Source organism: Schistocerca cancellata, chromosome 4, assembly GCF_023864275.1.
Source record: "Schistocerca cancellata isolate TAMUIC-IGC-003103 chromosome 4, iqSchCanc2.1, whole genome shotgun sequence".
Taxonomy (NCBI): domain Eukaryota; kingdom Metazoa; phylum Arthropoda; class Insecta; order Orthoptera; family Acrididae; genus Schistocerca; species Schistocerca cancellata.
The window spans coordinates 553,581,687-553,604,269 of record NC_064629.1 but is presented as its reverse complement, the minus strand read 5'-3'; the positions used below and the strand labels follow the sequence as shown (position 1 = coordinate 553,604,269).

At 43.0% G+C, this 22,583-nt stretch overlaps 1 non-coding gene across 1 annotated transcript; it reads right to left on the bottom strand.

Annotated features, from left to right (window-relative positions):
• Window positions 1-22,035: 22,035 nt before the first annotated feature.
• LOC126186572 (U6 spliceosomal RNA) lies at window positions 22,036-22,142 on the bottom strand. The gene has a single exon (XR_007537643.1). It is a non-coding gene; the product is annotated as a U6 spliceosomal RNA (small nuclear RNA).
• Between the last annotated feature and the right edge of the window lie 441 nt (window positions 22,143-22,583).

Sequence of the window (22,583 nt, the reverse complement as noted above, 5' to 3'; positions counted from 1 at the left end):
TATCCAATTTTCTCAGAAGGTTAACAGTAACCATTGTGTGTGAACCATAAACGGGAAGGAATACACAGTTGTTCCACCCGTTTTATAGTCTATAACGAAATCTAGGGTACAAAGCCTTAGGCGTCTGTAGCCTAGTAAAAAATGGTTCCCTCGTAAAGTTTTTGTTCGTGTCTCGGCGCCTACGGTATTTTCTTGCGAACTAAATAATGCCAGGCCTGCACGTACGTGTCCATAAAAAATAACAGCTGGCGCCAATTCATCCATGGCGAGATTTTTATGGCTGCACCGTTTAACGACCTCGTTCTCTTATCTGGCATTTCTCCGTGAAGTTTATAGCGTTCCATACCTTGAGACCTTCATTTTTGTTTTGACCTTACAGAATGGTCACTATATCAGTGATGGTGGAATGTTTGCGTGTATAAATGTTGTGTATTTGTATGTGCGCATGTGTGTGTGTGTATACGTTCTATTTGAACTAATGCCGCGTGTGCGCTTGCACGCGCCACTCATAAACGCTATAGAAATTTGTAAATTTGTGGTAAGGTTTTATGGGACCAAACAGCTGAGGTCATCTATCCCTAAGCTTACACACTACTTAATGTAACTTAAACTAACTTACGCCAAGGACAACACACACACCCATGCCAGAGGGAGAACTCAAACTACCGACTGGGGAGCCGCGCGAACCGTGACAAGGCCCCCTGGACCATGCGGCTGCCCCCCGCGCAGTATATAAACGCTATACAGGGTGAAAAGTATTTAAACCGACTAACTCTGGGAGGTTGAAGGGGACATCAAAACAAATATTTTTCCCTGATATCATTTTTTCCTATGAGGATTATTTAAACCGGAGGCCTTATTACGCTCTTCAGTTGTTAGAGGCCGTATTACGCTTTTCATTTGTTAGAGGGCGTATTACGCTCTTCAGTTGTAGGCAACTGCTGTCCACCAGTAAAGGAGTGCATTGTCTCTGTTTACTAATGGAGCGATACACCAGGAGTGAGTACACTAATATGGTTGGTGCGTACTACGTAGCGCATCACAACGGACGGGCTGTACAGCGGGTTTATCAACAACAATATCATAATCGCCGTACCCCGCATCATACGACCTTTGCTGCTGTGTACCAACGTTGCGTGAGACCGGGTCATTTAGCAGATTACCTGGACAGGGACGCCGTCGCACGGTAAGGACGCTGCAATTTGAGGAAGCTCTCTTGCAGCATGTGGAGCGGGATCCTTCAATCAGCACTCGTGCAATTGCACGTAACATGGGGACGAATCAGACGAGTGTAAGAACAGTCCTTTGAGAGCAATTGTTACCTCCATTTTACTTACAGCGTGTCCACAACCTGGAACCAGTTGATTATCCACCCAGAGCACAGTTTTCGCAGTGGTACCTGGAACAGTGTGAAATGCATCCTACATTTCCATCCTCTGTGTTGTTTACGGGCGTGATGGAGTCTTCAACATGCACAATTCGTATGTTTGGAGTGAGGATAACCCACATGCCACAGTTACTAGCGCTCATCAAGTGCGGTTCTTCGTTAATGTGTGGGTCGATGTTGTTGGGGACTGTTTAGTTGGACCGTATCTGCTACCTAGGCCATTAAAAGGCAAAAAAATGGTTCAAATGGCTCTGAGCACTATGGGACTTAACGTCTGAGGTCATCAGTCCCCTAAAACTTAGAACTACTTAAACCTAACTAACCTAAGGACATCACACACACCATGCCCGAGGCAGGATTCGAAGAACCTGCGACCGTAGCGGTCACGCGGTTCCAGACTGTAGCGCCTAGAACCGCTCGGCCACTCCGGCCGACATTAAATGGCAGGCACTATTACAATTTTCTCGCCAGAGCATTACCAGAATTGCTGGAAGTCGTCCCGCTCCCTACAAGACAACTCATGTGGTTCCTACACGACGGGGCGCCGGCACATTTCAGTCGTCGTGTGCATCGATTCCTGGACCGACGGTTCCCAGAAACGTGGTTTGGCAGAGGTGGTCCTGTACCATGGCCTGCTCGATCCCCAGATATGTTCCCTCTGGACTTTTTTGTGTGGAGAGAGATGCGCAACCTTGTTTACGCAACTCCTGTTGCATCAGAAAAGGATTTGGTTGCCCGGATAGTAGCAGCTGCAGGAACAATTCAGGACACTCCTGCCGGCTCGTGTGGCCGAGCGGTTCTCGGCTCTTCAGTCTGGAACCGCGCGACCGCTACGGTCGCAGGTTCGAATCCTGCCTCGGGTATGGATGTGTGTGATGTCCTTAGGTTAGTTAGGTTTAAGTAATTCTAAGTTCTAGGGGACTGATGGTTCAAATGGCTCTGAGCACTATGGGACTTAACATCTATGGTCATCAGTCCCCTAGAACTTAGAACTACTTAAACCTAACTAACCTAAGGACATCACACAACACCCAGTCATCACGAGGCAGAGAAAATCCCTGACCCCGCCGGGAATCGAACCCGGGAACCCGGGCGAGGGGACTGATGACCTTAGATGTTAAGTCCCATAGTGCTCAGAGCCATTTGAACCATCAGTCCCCTCCCTTCGCGAGATATACGTAGGAGGGAGCAATATATTGCTTGACTCCTCGGTGAACGTATGTTCTCGAAACTTCAACAAAAGTCCGTACCGAGCTACTGAGCGTCTCTCCTGCAAAGTCTTCCACTGGAGTTTATCTATCATCTCAGTAACGCTTTCGCGATTACTAAATGATCCTGTAACGAAGCGCGCTGCTATCCGTTGAATCTTCTCTATCTCTTCTATCAACCCTGTCTGGTACGGATCCCACACTGGTGAGCAATATTCAAGCAGTGGGCGAACAAGTGTACTGTAACCTACTTCCTTTGTTTTCAGATTGCATTTGCTTAGGATTCTTCCAATGAATCTCAGTCTGGCATCTGCTTTACCGACAATCAACTTTATATGATCATTCCATTTTAAATCACTCCTAATGCCTACTCCCAGATAATTTATGGAATTAACAGCTTCCAGATGCTGACCTGCTATATTGTAGCTAAATGATAAAGGATCTTTCTTTCTATGTATTCGCAGTACATTCCACTTGTCTACATTGAGATTCAATTGCCATTCCCTGCACCATGCGTCAATTCGTTGCAGATCCTCCTGCATTTCGGTACAATTTTCCATTGTTACAACCTCTCGATATACCACAGCATCATTCACAAAAAGCCTCAGTGAATGTCCGATGTTATCCACAAGGTCATTTATGTATATTGTGAATAGCAACGGTGCTACGACACTCCCCTGCGGCACACCTGAAATCACTCTTACATTGGAAGACTTCTCTCCATTGAGAATGACATGCTGCGTTCTGTTATCTAGGAACTCTTCAATCCAATCACACAACTGGTCTTATAGTCCATATGCTCTTGGCTGGCCGGTGTGGCCCAGCGGTTCTAGGCGCTTCAGTCTGGAACCGCGCGACCGCTACGGTCGCAAAAAAATGGCTCTGAGCACTATGGGACTTAACATATATGGCCATCAGTCCCCTAAAACTTAGAACTACTTAAACCTAACTAACCTAAGGACATCACACAACACCCAGTCATCACGAGGCAGAGAAAATCCCTGACCCCGCCGGGAATCGAACCCGGGAACCCGGGTGAGGGAACTGATGACCTTAGATGTTAAGTCCCATAGTGCTCAGAGCCATTTGAACCAGGATACTCCTGGGGTTTTTGCCCGTGACAGACAGAACATGATCCGACGGTGTAACCTTTGTTTAAGTGTCAAAGGAGGCATTTTTGAAAATCTACTGTAACTGAAATTGGATTGTGTTAATGTGTTGTCTCTTGGTCATGAAAAATGGTAAAGTGTTTGTTGGTTTAATTAATTTGCCGCCAGAGAAATCTTCCTCTATCGGTTTCAATACTCCTCATAGGAAAATATGGCATTAGGAAGAATTATTTGTTTTGATGTCCCCTACAACCTCCCAGAGTTTGTCGGTTTAAATACTTTTCACCCTGTATACATGGTCCAGACACTGTAATGCGACCAACGCCTGTGTTCTACGTGAACGTGAAATAAAGACTCAGAGACGGCAGGTGACAGCACTAGCAGTAGAGGATATATAAAATGTTTCGTGGGGAAGCAGAAAACAGTGCAGTCGTTGTCATAATGAGGAAACGCAGCGATTTATCTGACGTCCAAAAGGGCATAATCATTGGCTTTCGGACCAAGGGTGGAAGCATTCTCGAAATGGCCACGTTTTTAAACTGTTCGCGTGCAGCTGTGGTTAAAACATACCGTGCATGGCAAAATGGCGGTATCTAAAACAGGCGGCCGCGCGGTGTGACAGCGCGGTTTGAGGCGCCTGACATGGACTGCGCGGCCCCTCCCGCAGGAGCTTCGAGTCCTCCCTCGGGCATGGATATGTCTCTTGTTCTTAGCATAAGCTAGTTTCAATAGTGTGTAAGTCTAGGGACCGATGACCTTGGCAGTTTGGTCCCTTAGGAATTCACACACATTTGAACAACTGCCGGCCGAAGTGGCCGAGCGGTTCTAGGCACTACAGTCTGGAACCGCCTGACCGCTACGGTCGCAGGTTCGAATCCTGCCTCGGGCATGGATGTGTGTGATGTCCTTAGTTTAGTTAGGTTTAAGTAGTTCTAAATTCTAGGGGACTGATGACCTCATAAGTTAAGTCCCATAGTGCTCAGAGCCATTTGAACAATTTTTTTGAACAATTTTTAAAATAGACGCTGAGGCAATTGTGGTGCGCAACGGGCCATAGATGACAGAGGTTGAACAATGGCTGCAGAGATGTGTACGGGCCACTAGACCTGTAAGTGTTGAGCAAGTGTCTGCCCAAATGACACGGAGTCTCCTCAACGACCGTTGAGCGACCGTTGCTGTGAATGGGTCTTCTCAGCATGCGCCTGCTTCATGAACCCATGCTGACTGCTGTTTGTAGGCGAGTAAGGCTGGAAACTGCACATCAATACCGCAACTGGACGTCCATCGGACACATAGAAGTTGGCGTGTACAGCGTGAAACTTCTGAAAGCAAACACCCTGCACCATCGTCGCCCAGGCTGGAGAGTATTCGCTAGATGATATCGTCCTTCTGGAAGGCACAATGAATCAACACAAGTATGCATCTATTCTTGGGGAAATTTTCCACTCATACATGCAGGTTGCTTATCCTCGGAACAATCCCATCTACCAGCAGGACAATGCAACGTGTCACATAGTCCACAGAGTACGTGTGTGGTTCGATGAGCACCACGATGAGTTTACCGTAGTCCTCTGGTGACCAAACTGCCCAGATTTAAATCCAACGGAGAATCTGTGGGACCACCTTGATCAGGCTGTTCGCGCCATGGATCCTCAACTGAGGAACCCAGCACAGCGGGCCTCAGTACTAGAGCCGGTATGACTCCACATCCCTGCCGGTACCTTCGAGAAAATTACTGACTCTCATACTGCAACTCTCGCAGTGGTCTGCGCTGCAGAAGTGGTTATTCAGGATTGTGACAGGTGGTAACATTAAAGTGACTGGGCAGTGTAGTGTAGCAGTGCAAGCAAACAGTTCCTACACAGGCAATGTTTTACTTGAGTCGTGGCATGGTTCAGTACTCTAACTCGCTAATGGCGATTAATTCTCCACATTTATCTAGTTCACAGAGACTACTGAATATCAGAGTACAGTAGTTCATGCTAACTTACAACGAATAAAACGAATGTTCATAGTTGCACACAGTTTCATCGAAAATGAATAAGTTCAGACTGTCCACCAGGTTATCACAAGGTAACTCCAGCGCTCTTAGGAAGCGCAGTTCTTACCCCGACCGTTGTGACCGACCAAAGGACCTTAAACTTGCGCTGCTCGTTTCCTCCTCAGCTTGGTCATGTGATCACTGCTTAAGTGTAGACCGCCCTTCAAAATTATTTATAATTTTGGAACATATTAAACAAGTAAGATACATCTTTAAACTACTTTTGCAATCCATTGTTACACAGATTGATTTTATATATACACGACACCGTGCCTTTTAGCTAAGCATTTTCCAATATAAATCAGAACTGCAGGGACCTAGTCAAGTTCACAAGCCAATGCCTCATGTCCTGTGTTACTGCTCTAATCAACTGACACTCTTACAACATTATATACCAGAATTTCTTAGTAATACAGGGTGATCAAAAAGTCAGTATAAATTTGAAAACTTAATAAACCACGGAATAATGTAGATAGAGAGGTAAAAATTGACACACATGCTTGGAATGACATGGGGTTTTATTAGTACAAAAAAAAACAAAGTTCACAAAATGTCCGACAGATGGCACGTGAAAGATCTCTTGAGTGCGTCGTTTGGTGATGATCGTGTGCTCAGCCGCCACTTTCGTCATGCTTGGCCTCCCAGGTCCCCAGACCTCAGTCCGTGCGATTATTGGCTTTGGGGTTACCTGAAGTCGCAATTGTATCGTGATCGACCGACATCTCTAGGGATGCTGAAAGACAACATCCGACGCCAATGACATTATTCCTCGACTACAGCTATTGTTGAGGAATGATGGTGGACATATTGAGAATTTTCTGTAAAGAACATCATCTTTGCTTTGTCTTACTTTGTTATGCTAATTATTGCTATTCTGATCAGATGAAGCGCCATCTGTCGGACATTTTTTGAACTTTTGTATTTATTTGGTTCCAATAAAACCCCATGTCATTCCGAACATGTGTGTCAATTTGTACCTCTCTATCTACATTATTCCGTGATTTATTCAGTTTTCAAATTTATACTGACTTTTTGATCACCCGGTACATATAAATAATAGACAATAATATAAATTATTTATGCAAAGGCTAACCTTTTTGTGTAATTGTGCAGACTTTCTGTTTTGGCACACAACCGTTGCAGTATGATGTTTTCTGTTTATAACAAATTTCTCTTTTATTTAATAGTATGTCACATACCTTATACCTTCAATCTATAGCTGTTTTCATTCTCTTTTATATGTAATGTCATTTGTTTGTGTAGAGTGTTCGTAGGTGTGAATATTTCTACGATAAACAATTATTGATATTAAAGGGTTGGTATAGGCTTTATTAGACTCGTCATTTCATTGTGATTCTTTGTATTTTTTGTTACTATATAATGTAGTTTCTAGAGACACCCAGAACCTCGCCATGTTAGCGTGCTTCCTGTGGGCACTCGGACGTGCTGTGTACTTAACGACTCTGGGATTTACCGCCATAGAGCACACAAAATATCTCACCTATCTTACACAGCCATTACGCTTCAACTCGCTAGCTACATGTCACCGCAGAGCTATTGATTCGTTGCTAATACTGTTCGTTTTCGATAAATGTTATACACCACCCTCCTCTCATCTCCCTTCCTTCCCCCGGAAATACGAAGTATATCATACTTTTAGCTAGTTTGTCGTATGCGTACTAAGTTTCATTATAATTGATCTAGGTGTACTAGATTTAGGACATTCATTCTCTGTTAGTGGGCGTCATTACGCTCCTCCATTCAACGGGCACCGCATCTTCCTTTTTGTTGTTCATCTAGGTGTAGCCTATTTTGTCATTATGTTCTAACGGAAAAGATCCTTGTCACAGCTGTCTCTGGGTTTGATTTGAAAGAGTTCGGAGCCATCTTTGGTGTTTATAAGCTAGATCGTTGTGGTTTTGGAGTTTCAATAAAAAAAGTATAAGGTATTCTCGGTCCAAAGGTTCGCGTCCAGTAGCGTGAGGCGACCGTAAAATCGTACACGTCTTTTGCGGAGTGAGTCTGTTATTTTTTTCTCTTTTGCCATAGACGTCCTTATCGGTTCTTTTTTGGATCCCATGATTGCCCTAGTGATTCTACGCTCCTTTTCATCAGAATCTTCGAGGAGACTTTTACTTGTAATTAGGGACAGGGTTTCGGCTGCATACATAACTACTGGGTTCAGAAATGTTTCACGTATCTTAAGGTTCCGTGAAAGCCCTTTTTGGTGGCAGATCGTGCATGATGTTTGGTAGGCTATTTCAAGTTTATGTTTTTGTTACTTAAGTGCATCTTTGGCAAGCCAGTTTTTCATAATGATCTCACCCAGCTGCTTCAATTTTTCTGCTCAGCTGATTTTTCCTTATTTCGTACGGAGTTTTTTGGGGGGCATCTTCCATGTTAGTCATTATTTCCGTTTTCTTTTCTTTTCTCTTTTTACAATGATACCTGCAGGTTACTTTGTTCAGCGGTTTCTTTTCAAAGTTCGATTTTGATCTAGACAGTCTACCATGATTCCCTTGGATTTAGTTCCAATTCTCATCGAACTATGGTCGATTTCCATCAGTTGCGATCGCCAAGTTCTCATGACTTCAAGAACACTGTGGAGAAGCATCGGAAACAACATATCGCCTTGTCTGACTCCTGTTTTGATCTGAAAGGAATCTGAGAGGCATTCTAAGGACTTTATCCTGGAGTTTGCAATCGTCAGGGTGGCTCTAATTAAAGCAAGTAGTTTAACGTCCGCCACGGATTCATTAAGAATGTTTGACAGAACTTCACGGTCTATTGAGTCACAGTCTTGTCTGAGGTACACAAAGTCTGACGCATACTGTTTAGATCTGAGAGTATAATTTATCTGATCAAAGCGCTCCAGGATGGAAAGTGAGAGATTTTGTAGGCTACTTGTAGCATGGATATTCCTCTGTAGTTGTTGGTGTTTTTCATGCTGTCTTTCCTGTGCAATGGATGGATTAGCGTTACCTCAATCCATTTTTTTTTAATTTGCTGTTGTCAGATTTCAACTGATTCCTCAGGGCCATATTTCTGCAGTTCTGCAACTACTGAGTTTTCTCCATGTGCTTTGCTGTTTTTGAGATAGGGAATGCAGCGCTTGACATCTTCTTCTTCTTACTATCATTATTGTTACTTACTTACTGTGTTCTAAGCTTTGGTGATACAGAAGCTCATTTCCTGAATTTTTCTTACATTCTATTGTCAGCACTCTCAGCTTAAACTTTCACATCTTCAAACAGGGAAAAATGAATGAAAATTACTTAATGGAACATAACCGAATGAACATCATTACGTTGATGACACTCTACTGATTTCCCCAATTGCAGGTAATCTTCAGCAACTGATGGAAGATTTTAATCACAGCGTTCACCATTCCCCTCCTCCCTCCCTCCCGTCATGCACTCTTCGAGAGTGGGCTGACCATGATATCGTATTTCAGCCAGATCAGTGGGCAGAACGTGTACATGTAGTGGTACTAACACATTGGTACGAGCTGTAATGTCAATTAAGTAACATGCAGACCGGATTTGCGGCTTATAGCTGTACTAACACGTTGGTACGAGCTGTAGTCAGTTAGGTGACTTACGGAGGGTATCTGCGGCTGCTAGCCTGCCACACATAAGTTGACCTGTTAGTTCTTAGTGCTTCAGTTACTTTTCTTAAGAATCCAGCAAATAATCCGAACCCGACATATGCATTCTACTTGACTTCGCTCCAGGTAGATACTTACTGCTATTCCATTAAGTTTCGGGTGTGCAGCCGAAAGAATTCTCCTTCTTCTTCCAATATTTCGGCTGTATAACAGCAGCCATCTTCAGAGTGAGCCGTAAGACTGCCACTGCAGTGCTAGCTTCGTCCTTTTATACTCGTGTACCGGGCGACTGCGCATGCGGCCACAGTTGCAAATGCGCCAGAGACGTTGGTCGGCGGCAGAGATGTGCACAATGCGCAAGTTGTATCTATGACTCCGCAGTCGATCTGTGTTGACATGTCGATATATCATTATGAGCTGCACTGTGACGACGTCTTTGTGAGTTTATTACAGCGAGTGCCGGATTCCATGATTTATCAAGGTTGAAACTACTATCTCTATTAATTAAATTCGTCGTCAAGTGAATTTCAATTGCCTCCTTCACTATCGAGTCCCAAAAAGATGATGCAGTTGCCAAAATGCCGACGTTGTCATACAACATACTGTGACCAGTGTCAATACAGTGCTCTGCCACTGCCGACTTGCTAGGTTGTAAAAGTCGTGTGTACCTCCGGTGTTCTGTACATCTTTCTTGGACAGTACGGGTTGTTTGTCTGATGTAAGAAAGGCCACATTCACATGGAATTTTGTAAACTCCAGATTTTCGGAGCAGTAAATCATGTTTGATGGAGCCCACGAGTGCAGCTGTCTTGGGTGGATGACGAAAAATCACTTTTACTTTGTGTCTGCTGAGAATCGGACCTATTTTTGATGAGAGGTTACCCAAATATGGCAGGAAGGCCATCGATTTAAAGGTTTCTTCGTCTTCTTCTGCTTTCTTTGTGGCCTCTTTCGGTTTAATTTTCAGTGCCTTCTGTATTTGCTGTGGGGAGTTTGAAGACAATGGGTACTCCCACAGCAATACAGAAGGCACTGAAAATGAAACCGAAAGAGGCCACAAAGAAAGCAGAAGAAGACGAAGAAACCTTTAAATCGATGGCCTTCCTGCCATATGTGGGCAACCTCTCATCAAAAATAGGTCCGATTCTCAGCAGACACAAAGTATATCAATTGGAACGCGCCACTGTGTTCCTCGAATCATTCCATCACATTCCTGGTCTTGTGACATAGCGCAATTACTTGTTGAAAAATGTCACTGCTGTCGGGAAACATGATAGTCATAAAGGGGTACACGTGGTCTGCAACCAGTACACGATACGCCTTAGCCGTCATGATGTCTTGCATGAGCTCATCTAGAGCCGTGGATGCTCGCGTGAATGTTCCTCAGAGCATAACGGAGCCGCTGTCAGCTTGTCTCCAGCCCGCAGTACAGGCGTCAAGCAGCTGTTCCCCTGGAAGGCAACGGATTCGCGCCATTCCATCGGTATGACGAAGAAGGTACCGCGACTCATCAGACTATGCAACACTCTGCCACAGCACCAACATCCGATGCCAATGGTCACGTTGAAAGGTCTCTGCTGGATTCCTTTCATGTTAATTTCTTAAATCTGTTGTCATTTACGGCATAAATTCCTCTTCTAAATTTACTGTGGCGTTTCTGACTATCTGCGAGGAGACTGAGTAGTGGAACGTGTTACTTTTACACATAAACAAGAACGATCTGTCACACTACTGCACTTAAAAACACAGTTTATATGTAATTCATGTCACACAGTCCCATACGGAACCTACATCCGCTTTCTTTTATATACTGTATATGATAAGATACTGACATCCCCCTTCCATTCTGTGTGAGAGGATGAATGAGCAAATGTATTTCTAGTTGCATGCTTGAGCGTAGCAGACAAGCCTGTCTGCTAGAGAACAGTGTGGTGTCACCGCCAGACACCACACTTGCTAGGTGGTAGCTTAAATCGGCCGCGGTCCATTAGTACGTGTCGGACCCGCGTGTCGCCACTGTCAGTACTTGCAGACCTAGCGCCACCACATGGCAGGTCTAGAAAGACGGACTAGCACTCGCCCCAGTTGTACGACGACTTTGCTAGCGACTATACTGATGAAGCCTTACTCTCATTTGCCGAGAGACAGTTAGAATAGCCTTCAGCTAAGTTAATGGCTACGACCTAGCAAGGCGCCATTTGTAACATTGCATGTATCTTAATGAGTCTCACTTGTATCATCAAGATTGCTGTATACCAAAGGATGCATAAAAGTTAAGTGTTCTAGTAGCTACGTTCTTTTCTTTATCGCATTCACTAATTATCCCGTTCCAGAAATCACGCCAGTCGGCGTGTGTGTACGCGTGCCTTTCTCGGCTACCCGTCACTGTGGACTGGCTGCCTTGACAGTCCACAACAAACAGTAGGACCAACGTCGGAACAGGTAGCTACGCCTTCTAAAAGCAGAGAGGTTTCTATTCTTAGTATGGTCCTGTCCGTCCCTTGTCATGTTGGTATAGGAAGCTGCCCCTCTGGCCACTTCCGTTTGTAATTGTGAGCCACCCTCAGGAAGGGACCATGGCAGTCTGTCTGTGGCGAGCGTCTGAAGTGGTAAGATCTCCGGCTAAGTGCGTGTCTGCTAAGTCCGTTGGACAATGGATTTCTTAAGTTCAGCCTAACTGAAAATTTAATCACCTTTATTTCAGGTTTAGCTCTAAAATATCTAATGTTATCTTAAATTGCAACGCAGTGTAATTCGAGTGTGAAGTTCAGAATATATTCCGGTAGTTGCTTTGTCACTACTTTATGAGTAAAGTGGAACCACGTGTTGATCAGTAACTCTAACTAGCATCATCAATCTTCAATGCGAATGTGCATGAGATTATAACGTCCCATCTTGACAATATTTTTCAATATAGCAACTTTTCTTTATGTTCAACCCACGTGGGGTGTACTTTGTGAGACCAGTACCACGTGCTTATACAATTGTTTGACCCATCAGGTTAATAGTAAGACGATAGTAACCAGTTCGAGGTTTTTCTTTTGTAAATTGCTTTTCGATCTAATTTATTTTAATTATCAAAATTATTGTGGAGTTACACTCTTTGTGTAAACCAAGTTGACCACGTGAAGCATGTGGTGTAATCATCAAAGTAGCCCTCAGCTATTCTTTTCGGGAAGATTTCACAGATAGTTAGTATGAATTTAGTATACCAGTGTGTGGTAATTACATGACGGACAGGATTGTGCTATGAACGTAACTTCTTTGGGTGAAAATTGAATCGGTTGGTTGTGGTTAATTTCCTCTTGCATATGTTTCAACGTTCTTCGTGTGTTATTTTATGAATGCAGTGTTGTATGCAGTCTCCCAATCTTGGCTCCATATTTGATGTGTTCCGTAAGATTACAATCTCACATTTTCACAGTCCTAAATAAGGCACCAGCTTAGTAATGACTCACGTTTAATATGTTGAAATATCAATGATCAATGTTAAAATAAATTTCCAAATATAAACTGATTTATTTCTTTTTATTTAAATTCTCTTTTATATATATATATATATATATATATATATATATATATATATATATATATATATATATATATCACCGGTTGTCGTATGACTATTACAAGATTATAATTAATGTTAGTCTTGTTGGGAATTTGGTAAGCTAGACTGGATACCTGGTGAAACAGTTGCTCAGTAATGCAAGGTTAACTTCCCCAGACAGCTCACAGCTTTTGACCCGCTTTTATTGTCAATCAGCACCGCTTTCATAGCAAATTAAAGCAACAACGATACAACGTGCCCATTCCAGTCGTAGTTGCCAACGTCATGCACATGCATGGATCGTCAGCTGTGGAGACCCATCGTTAGGGATGTTTGATGCACTGTGTGTTAAGACACACTTGTACTCCGCCCAGCATTAAAGTCTGACGTTAGTTCTGCCACAGTCCTGTTTTACTAGTGTGCCCAGCCTACGACGTCTGACATCTGTAATGAGGGGTAGCCCCCCAATCCTATGACGTCATGACGTGGTTTCATCTTGGTTTCGCAATGCGTTGAAGATATTCACCACAGCACTTCTCGAACACCCAACTAGTCGTGAAGTTTTCGAAATGCTCTTGTCGAGCCTCCAAGCCATCACAATCTGCACTCGGTCAAACTCCACATTCCACATAGGACAGCACGTTCACTGATACTACATGCACCGTACGTGTGTCTGACTAGAGGTCATTCTTCGCCATGTGATGCTGCTATCGCCTGGATGGGTTTATATCAATAGTAGCTCGGTGGTCATAACATTCTGGCCAATCAGTTTACATTTCTCTGTAGAAGCGTTCCAGCTGCTTTTTATTTATTTATTTATTTTACAAATTCTGTGTAATCATGTAGTGTTATGGGACCTGGCAGCTACGTCATACACAAGAAGTACAGCGGATAAGTTCGGTTAAGGGTAATGTAGGCATGGGGCGTATTTTGTTGTTAAACAAAAATTGTTCAACGCTGAATATCCATGTAATTTACTAGATTACATCGGTGTGATGATTGTTTGACTGATATTTTTATGTATGTCTTCATGAAAAAATATAGTTATTTGTCAAATGCTAGGAAAAAGAATCTTTAAAACCGTACCTAGCAGCAATGTGCTTACAGAAGGTACATTGCAGAAATTTTTTATACATTCACAGTGAGGTATTTACTTGCGTCTTCTCGAAAAACCGGTCAAATTACCCCATATCGGTACCAGCGTCATACATTCGAGTGACTTCTGGAAATGTACGTTGGTGGTGTTTTGAACCCATATTTACGTGTGTCTTAATAAGAAATCAGTATAAAGAATATCTACTAAACCAGTATTTATGCACGTCTCTTTAAAAAATTGGTGAAATTTAGTCACTACGTGAAAATATACGTGTAGCTCCTTTAAAAAACGATAAAAAATATTTACGAAACTCGTATTTCTTAATAAGTGGAGGAAATCAGGAAGATAGTAATGCAATGTGCGTCTTCTTAACAACTCGGTAAAAACCGTAGGTGCCAGACATTCGCGAAATTGAGGCCAATACCGCTGGAATATGCTGGAAATTTGCAATATCACCTGAATTTCCTTTGCTTCTGCTGCTCCAGTGAGATTATGATTAAGAACACCAGTCTCTGGATGCTGGGAGGACGGTAAAGACCGATGGAGGGCGGTGGTAGTGGGGGATCGATCAATAGCAGCACGGTGAGGGCGTTGAGGGAAGGGCCACAGTGGGGAAGACGTGATTTTTTTGGGTCATAAATTACCATCATCAAAATAACAGTTGTCACTTTAGGCTAAAAGCATTTGAACGCCTGGATAAACAGAAACCAAGGCCACATCTTGCCTATAAATTATGGTAATTATTATGACAGTCATTGGTCTTTAATTACGTTCTAAATAAACAAAACATGCACCCAAGTCAGCAGCTTGAATGCATAAGGGTCATTAAATTAGGCTAGAGCAACTGGGCGGTTTGTTTACTGAAGGAGAATAATGGGTCCTTTGCTTTGAAATCCACTTTCGTTCACTACTTGCATTTCCTTCTTCATGACAGTTCTCCGCCACACACTGCACGAGCAACGAAGACGTTTCTGCAGTGTTTTCTATGGGAAATGTACGGTCACCCACCTTACAGCCCTCTGATTTTCACATATGAACCGCTGGCTATGAGGACGCCATTTTGGCACAGGCAACGAGTCGCAAACTGGCGTAGAGAATTGGTGGAAATCACAGGCGGGCCCCTTCTAAGATGAGGATATTGGAAAGCTGGTAACATGCGAAGACAAATCTCTAAGTTGGAGTGGTGACTACGTAGAGAAGTAACTGGAAGACGTAGCTAAATGTTGCAAATAAAACATTTTTCATATTCACTGTTGTTTCCGTTTCGCGACCGATTTAAGGTAAAAAAAAAAAAAAAAGGAAGGGAGGCCTTGTTACCTATCTTAGCGTGTTTTCTTTCCCTGCTATCTTCAGAATATCAAAATGTATGTTCAAGTCAACATTACAACAGACAATGTGTAAATGAATTCCTTTTGTACAGCCTTAGACATAAAAACTGAGCGCCGGCCGGCCGCCAAAAAGACTAAGTCCAATTAGTAGGATATTACCGACTTTTGACTTCGAAATGGTCTGTATTTACTTCATGTCCTGTATCATACTCAAGTATTATGAATATGTGGCAGTTCATAGATCAAATTATATATCCACAACAACAAAAAATATGTCGGCAGAAAACAAAAGTGGCATTATGATTTTTGCAGAACCATAAGGTTTTCTCTCTGACACTAAGGGGTACTGAAAGTAGCAAGACCAATTTTGCTCGAGCATTGTCTTACGACTCCCTTATTGAGTTTCTATCTGCCTGCTTGTAGCTCTGCTATAAAAGAACTATAAATTTGGCTGTCAGCTAGCGTTGAGAAGCGAACGAACGAAAGCAGCTTCCACGTGGTAGGCAAGCACCTCGGAGCTAGCGAAGAGGAGCAGTATAACTGTCTTACTTATCGTCCCAGTAGCCCCTATGACAGATAAATCGCAACATAAGACGCGAGAGTAGTTATATTTCCCGTGTGGAACGACTTTCGTGGACTCAAAAGCATTAATATATATCAATATTAAAGCATTAGTATATATTAACATATACACTTATATCACATCTCAAGTGAAAATCACTCACATTATTCAACTGAAATGACATGATAATATCAAGCGAATTTAGTAGGATAGTTCTGTGCCATCAAGGAAGTAACTTGTCGGTCACAGAGCTGCCAAACATATTCTGCGCTATTGCCAAGTTTCAGTTATACTACCAGGAAGTGGAAGTATGCTAGCTGATCCGTTCTGTGAGTGACCAAGTAAGTTGCTATAGCTTCGTCTCAAAGTTATGGGTGGCAAGGGCCGGAATATCCTCATCATATGCTAGTGAGTTTTATTCGCATTTCTGTAACTAGGTCTAGGGGCTAAGAGTAATTACTTGTAATACATCGATGCACTGAGTGCAAGCGAAGCGTCATAAATTAATAACTGCGACAGTTATTTGTCTTTTACTGTCTTAATCGGACCGAAACCTTGAAAGCGTATTCACCAGCCGCGATTCACAATTTTGGAGCTTCTCCAGTGGTTGAGTTGGCAACGTATCTTTGCTATACAATATTGTTATAGAGATCACTGTCATTGGCGCACCCGCCAGAAGACAGGCATGACCTAGCTTTCTGTTGTCAGCTTTTCTGACGGACATTCTGCGTTGCTCGAAACGTGAAGACTTAAGGTGAATACGAATATTCCATATGGTGAAAATGTGATGTTTTTATTCTTCCAACTCTAACATTCAAAGAACAGTGACAACAATAAGCGGCAGAAAAGCGCCTGTGAACCAAGAATTAATAATGCAGTCATAATTAGTGGAATCTGACAAACTCCATCTCTCATCTGATAATTGTGAAAAACTACTTTTTTCATCTACACAGCACCGCAGCATGAACGCAAGGGTTTCGTAGGATTCCTATACTTAATTTCGTTGTGATCGTTTTCGATGACAATAGAGGAGGACCAAAACCATCTGACTTGAAATATACTTTTCCAGCGGAATTTGAATCTTTGGCTACAGTTGTAGTAGCACATCCAGTGAGGTATCAAGATTGTCAGCATTCACTCAGTGCTGTAGTATAGGCTAGAGTAGAAAGAATCAGGTTTCCCGCAAAATAAACGATGTGAGACATTGTAATTAACGCATAAAGGAACCATTTCGCAAACGTAAGTTTTCCAATACGCAATCACTTATTAAACATGAATTGTTCCGAGAATTACAACTATATCTAGTGAAATAAGAAGGTTAATGCAGCTCCAGTCTGTCACTATCACTAAGTTGGCAAAAAGTTTCCGAATAGTACTTAAAATAGACATACATGTGTGAGTGGGGGGGATCCGAAAGAACAGACACCACACAAATATGCATATGCAGGGTATTTCAGGAGGAATAATAGATATTTTAGCAGTTAGTAGTATAGACGAATTGCATAAAAAATTCCATATAAATGTGTCCACTTATTAAGTACAGAGATATAGCTGTTAGTACATAACCCTAACAAACTCAAGGCAAAGGCAAATAAGGGCATTTAAAGTTGATTTTCAAAAATTTCCCCACCAATTTCAATGCACTTTTGACTTGTCTTGATAACACCACAGGTAGCTCTTATTAGGTCGTCTTTGAATTCTTTCACGAGGGCTGCACTATTCATAAACCGTACGATCAAATCGGCTCTTAGGTTTACTTTTTCCTTGTAGACCTCGCTTTTCAATCATCCGGACAAGCAAAAATTCAAAGGGATAAGTTCCAGGGACCTTGGTGTCGAAGAAAAGTGCCCATACCTACTGATCCAACATCCTCGTCAATGTATTTACTAACAACATGTGACGCTAGGGGCTAAAAGGACGAAGAGGAATCTCTACTTTCAGGACATCATGACCAGAAAAAAATGCAATAACAATATTGGGAAAATCAATAGATTACCAAACGACGGGATATAGTGTTTTCTTCGACAAATTGTAGGCCATAGGAGAAGAGTGAATCAGTATTTGGGTACTATGAAACAGTTTTCATGCTACTTGTTCATATCTGCAGGAAACTGGTGACTCCTTGAAGATACAGCATCTCAGCACTTGGCTCCATGATATGTTCTAAAATGTTAACATACGCCTCTCCGTTGAGGTTTCCCTCAATATACCACAGAGGCCCTGCTCCCCAACCGAGATGTAGCGTGTGTCTGAGTGCGAAATCTTATGGGACTTAACTGCCAAGGTCATCAGTCCCTAAGCTTACACACTACTTAACCTAAATTATCCTAAGTCAAGCACACACACCCATGCCCGAGGGAGGATTCGAACCTGCACCGGGACCAGCGGTACAGTCCATGACTGCAGCGACACAGACCGCTCGGCTAATCCCGCGCGGCCGAGATGTAGCCCCAAACGCCAACATAAAAGCGTTCATTTCTCTCTCTTTATACGAGATACGTCGGACTGAAACGCTTTCCCCGTGGCCGATACTCCAATAATATCAAAAGCGTTTATAAAAACACCATTACGTATGTAACAAATGCAGTACCAAACAAATTTAGCGACAAAACAAGAAAAGTATTTTACAACAACTATTACGCATTACAATATCGTAAAGTCACTTCTATCGAAAACAGTTTCGTTTACAATATTATATACAGTAAATCTATTGATATCTCACCTGAAACGGAGCATTGGTAACGGAAGAAAATATTTTCTTGTCAGAAAATATGACTCTGCTCCAGTCAAATCGATATATTCTTCCGCAAAAGCCATACGGTCAATCTACTGATAATCCGTCAATCGTTGCTTTGTAGCACCTCTTCGGCAAAAAGGTCCATGGTCTTTCAGTCTCCGTCTCACAGTTCTTGCACTATCAGGAAACTGGGAAACCTCTCCTTGTTGTCGGCAACTGAGGAATGGATTGATGCGTGTATTGTCGAACAGACATCGGTCGTCCCTCTCACTGGACGCACGGGGCCGCTCACTACCACTTTACCTCCCATACGGACTGTTTCGATTAGTTCTTTCACCAACGCCTAGGCGTCCTCTGCTCTACTCCGCACCTCTCGTCGGCTTCAGATGGGCAGTAATTTCCGACCTCAGTCAGTGCGATAACACGAACAACTCTTGTCTCTTGATTCCACTGAACATGCATTATGAGCAGGGCGGGATAGCCGCGCAGTCTCGGGCGCGTTGTCGCGGTCCACGTGGCTCCTCCCCCCTCCCCCCCACCCCCGGAGGTTCGAGTCCTCCCTCGGGCATGGGTGTGTGTGTTGTCCTTAGCGTAAGTTAATTTAAGTTAATTTAATTGGTGTGTAGGCCTAGGGACCGATGACCTCAGCAGCTTGGTCCCATAGAACCTTACCACAAATTTCCACGCATTACGACTGATGCTTTTGTGATGTAAAGCACAACTTTTATAACATGTGTGTGTGTGTGTGTGTGTGTGTGTGTGTGTGTGTGTGTGTGTGTGTGTTGGGAGAGGGCAGGGGGGGGAGGGGTTAGAGGCGCTCAAAGGCTGGTTTATCAAATGGTTCAAATGTCTCTGAGCACTATGGGACTGAACTTCTGAGGTCATCAGTCCCCTAGAACTTAGAACCACTTAAACCGAACTAACCTAAGGACATCACACACATCCATGCCCGAGGCAGGATTCGAGCCTGCGACCGTAGCGGTCGCGCGGTTCCAGACTGCAGCGCCTAGAACCGCTCGGCCATCTCGGCCGGCGGGTTTATCAACACCCTCACTTAAACTGAAGACAATTTATTGTTAAAATGACGAACACAAATGGATTACATAAAAAAATCACAAGTTTAACTAGCTAATGAGATGAAAAACGAAACTAGTTACTGTATTGTATAAATAAATAATGTTAAGACGTAAAAAAAAAGTTCTACAAATCGGATTAAAAATCCCTGTGAAGTATTTTAATGCGATGGAAAGTTACAAACTGAAATTTTGCGCAACCCATGTTCTGCATATTACGTTAAGGAAGTAAGATTAATTAACTCCATAATATCGTTAGCAGAGACAGTGCGCTTTTGTTGTCGCGGCTTGCGACATGTGCAGCGATTCGCAGTGCCCAATGAGGCCGCGATTTGTTTATGATGGCTGAGCGTGGACACTGCAGCAGACGCTTCGCCAGAAACAGGAAGAAATCACCTTATGTGTGACTGCAGTGATCGGACATCACTGCCTGCATGTTCTTATAGTAACCAACGTGAGACTCTACTCACAGATGCTATGGAGCAGTTGGAACGGGTATCATGTCATTATTCATCAGAATATTAACCAGTGATGAAATGTCCACACTATTTGAATCCCAAGAAAATAGCAACCTTCTCACAAAATAATGTGAGGTGATATAAAAATTTATCCAACACACAAAAATTAAATGCAGAGCTTTCATGCATGCAGTTGTAGCACACAAGGAAATATTATGTCTTGGGAGCCTGTACTACATTTCTCCCTCTCATATCAACGCCCTTGGTTTAGTATGAAGTGAGAAAATAAATACAAAAAACTAAAGTTTCTGAGAAGCATATATGTCATTTTCTCTTCTCATATCTTAGTTTTTGTTTCAGTATGAAGTGAAAAAATAAACAGCTGGGGGTTCTAAAGCATAATATGACACCAGATTCTTATCGTAGGCGCTATCGGAATCGCAAAAAGCAGGGAGCTCTCCATTCTTTCGTCTAACAGCCTGTTTCCTTTCATGCATTACTACCGCTCGCAGATTCTTTTTTAAGGACTTGCGGCCATCAAGTTCTTTAGCAGAACGAACGTTATGTTATTCTGCTAATTATGGTATGGAAGACATGCAACAAAGACGTGTTCTTCTAGAGCAGTGAAGATATTTGCACATGTCTGTATTATGCAAAGACTGCCAGCTGCCACAACACTTGACTGAATTCATGCCGCAGCAACGTAGCTGTGAGTGTACTTCAGACTTCATTCGGTAAGTCGTCAGGAGACGGACGGAAACGTCATATGAACGTCACATTCCGAGTCATATTCAATCGAAACTGCGGTGTTATTAAGGTAGTTGAACGTTCTGGCAATTACACTTTGATAATTTCCATAAGAGTATTCCTCTAGCCAACAGAACCCGTTAGTGTGAAACCATCGGTAACTGCATTAATATCAATCTGCAACAACTCGAGACAATACATGGACTCTTCCCTTCGCTGGGTAACCTCTTACTGTTCTTTAGGATTCTCTCTGTCCTAGGCGTAATGCAAATGGAACTTCAATTCCATGAGGCGCTTTCCGCTATTCTTGACAAACGTGAGCAGCTTGTAATCACTGCGAGTAACAACTGTGTGATGATAATGGTACTGGTTGTCAGTGGATGTGGTGGTGTTATGCTGTCAAACTGCTTACAGTAACGTTAATGGTGGCGCACATAATCTAGCGCTGACTACCTAAGTAAAGATATTGTGGTGGCATCGTCGCTTCTCTTTATTTGGCATCAGCTTGAATAATCTGATACAACGAACATAATCCATTCACGAGCTGCTAATAATACAGTATGACTATAGAGATCACCGTGCTGGCATTACATTAATTCTGCAGCGAATTACTTGACAAATATCACCGTCAGCTACGCAGCTGAAATGACTCATTACACATGTACTCTATGTTGCACTTGGTTGCGTGACCAGTTGGCTGGAATCCTGCTTCTACCGTTCGTTACTTGACTAAATATGCGCTACAATCTTGCTCACATGTATATGACATGGGTTATTGCCATCACAAGGCAATGACTAAGGAGTGGATACCGTTGAAGTTCCGTTACATTGATGGAAAGACAAATGTTCGCAAATCAACTGCATTGCTTCAAAAAACAACTGCATCTTAAATATCGAAGGACAGACAACCACACTGTCACAAGGCGTTGAAGTACAGCAACGGCGGCAGATGAAAATTTGTGCCCAAGCGGGGTTCGAACCTGGATCTCCTGCTTACTAAGCAGACGAGCTGACCATTGCACTATCCTTTTTTTTTTTTGTTGCTGATCTCATTTTGTTCGTGATATTTCGTTCTGTTACTTTTTTTTTTCAGAGGGTGGCTAACCCTCTGACCGAACACGCTGAGCTACCGTGCCAGCTATTTTTTTTTTTTTTTTTTCGTGTCATTCTTGCGTAGGGACCATGCTAATCTTCTCTGTGTCGTTTCAGTTTTAGTATATGTACTGCCGAAGCAAGTACGATCTATCTACACACTCTCCTCATCAGACGCAAATTCCCATCTTTGCCGGATACCACATACGCGGTACCCCCCTCCCCTCCCACACCATCCGCACATTATTCCACTCGCTCGCAGCCACACTGTATTCCCGCGGAAGACGGCGTGCGTACAGCACTGAAAACTTTCAATGGGCTGTCGAGACCTGAGTAAATATATAAGATGTTTTAGGAGGAATAGTAAATTTTGTAGGAGGTAGTAGTATAGACAAACTGTAGAAAAAAGTGCCATAGAACATGTGTCCAATTTTTACTGAGCACATACGGCTGGGTTCAATGCACTTTCGTTAGGTTTGTTGGTCCTTACAGGGCCCCGTTGTCTATACTTGCTTGAAAATGAGCTTCCAGCATTATTGGAAGAGGTTCCTTTGGCTACAAGAATGCGTATGTTCCTCCAGCGTGACG